A 2,042-nucleotide genomic window follows, 5' to 3' on the forward strand; every position below is an offset into this window, starting at 1 on the left:
ATTAAAAGATATGGTCAACTGAATTATTATTAATTTTAATATTATTATTAAAATGATTATTATAATTGTTATCAGTTGATGTTATTACTAAAATTATCTTTATTACTAAAAATTATTATTTTTATTGAAACTATCATTTTATTATTTTTATCATTATTATTATTATCAATATTATTTTATCAAATAAATATGCGTACAAAGATATTTTTACCACACGTAATATAATTACATTAATAATACATACCACTATATTTTTATGATATTAAGTGAATTTTATAAATTTTATTACTTGAGATATATAAAAGTATATTTTTATCATATATGAATTTAAATATAAATTTTTATTTATTAATAAATGACTTGTATTATTTAGTATAATAAGATCTGATAAATATATTTAAATATATAAAACTACTATATATAAGTTATATAATAAACATGTATAGATTTTGGAAGTCATTTTGGGTCAAGTTGACTTTTGTTGACTTTTGCATGTCGGTCTCGAGCATTAGGATTGTGATACACTACGACTTGACCTAAATTGTTAGACAGATATTGAGCAACATATAAATATATATACTTAATATAGGTTCGTGAATTCGAGACAAACCCTGCACTTGTTCAGTGCTGTCATATACATAATTGCTATGAAATACAGTATTGTGAGTTTCATTACTCCCTTTATATATATATTTTTGGGCTGAGAATACATGCACTGTTTTATAACTGTTTTACGAAATGGACACAAGTACTAAAAACATATTCTACGTTGAGTTGTACCACTTTGCATATTTTTCCCTAATAGCTTGGTAACTACCATTTACATGCGGTATTGTAAAAGCGAATCCTGTTGATAGATCTATCGGGCCTGACAACCCCAACCGGACTGGACGACCAGTATTCAACAGTTGCACAGTACTTCATTTCAGTGACTACACTTGGTACGGTGTAGTGAGATTTCATAATAAAGGGAATATGCGACGTTGATTAAATGTTAAGTATGGTTACCAAGTGCTCAACCACTTAGAATATTTTTATTAAAACGTTTATGTATATGAAATCTTGTGGTCTATTACTATTAGGGAAATGATTGATTATGATAAACTAATGAACTCACCAACCTTTTGGTTGACACTTTAAAGCATGTTTATTCTCAGGTATTAAAGAAATCTTCCGCTGTGCATTAGCTCATTTTAAGGATATTACTTGGAGTCATTCAAGACATACTTTGAAAGACGTTGCATTCGAGTCGTTGAGTTCATCAAGATTAATATTAAGTCAATTATAGTTGGATGTAATATGAAATGGTATGCATGCCGTCAATTTTAGATGTAAAGAAAGTTTGTCTTTTAAAAACGAATACAATGTTTGTAAAACGTATCATATAGAGGTCAAATACCTCGCGATGTAATCAACTATTGTGAATCGTTTATAATGTATATGAATGGGTCCTTTCATCGTGACATTTGCAGCTTTCATAGTGGTACATCAATCAGATCAATAAACGAGCATTGTGTACTTGTGGAGCAGCTATTCATTGGTATGGTAAACCAGGTTGATATTCAATCATCACTTCATTCTATCAATTTGAATCTAGAAAAAATATCGATATGCTTCTAAAAAATTTAATATTTTAGGAATGTTATATTAACTATTCAAATTGACTTAACATGTTTACAGGATTTCAGAAAACGAATATAATAGTGGTAACATTTTAATTTGTTTTATTAAAATTTTCATAGTCTATGTTTAAAAACATAACTTTATTTTAATGTTTGATTATTTTCTGATTGTTTTTTTGGTGTCAGATACATATGTATATAATTAAGATCCACTTAAATTATCAAAAATGCATTCCGATTGGTTGAATACATTAAATGTATTCCGTCGTCAATTTTCTTTTTTAATTAACGTTTGAACTTTAGATATATTTAGTCTTTTTATAATAGTTAATTATTACTACAATTTTCTTTAACTTCATGTTTTCCTTGATTTGTTTCTTATACATAATTTTTGTCGATTACATTGATGTGCTCATAAAT

The sequence above is a fragment of the Rutidosis leptorrhynchoides genome, chromosome 4, assembly GCF_046630445.1.
Source record: "Rutidosis leptorrhynchoides isolate AG116_Rl617_1_P2 chromosome 4, CSIRO_AGI_Rlap_v1, whole genome shotgun sequence".
In the NCBI taxonomy this organism is placed as follows: domain Eukaryota; kingdom Viridiplantae; phylum Streptophyta; class Magnoliopsida; order Asterales; family Asteraceae; genus Rutidosis; species Rutidosis leptorrhynchoides.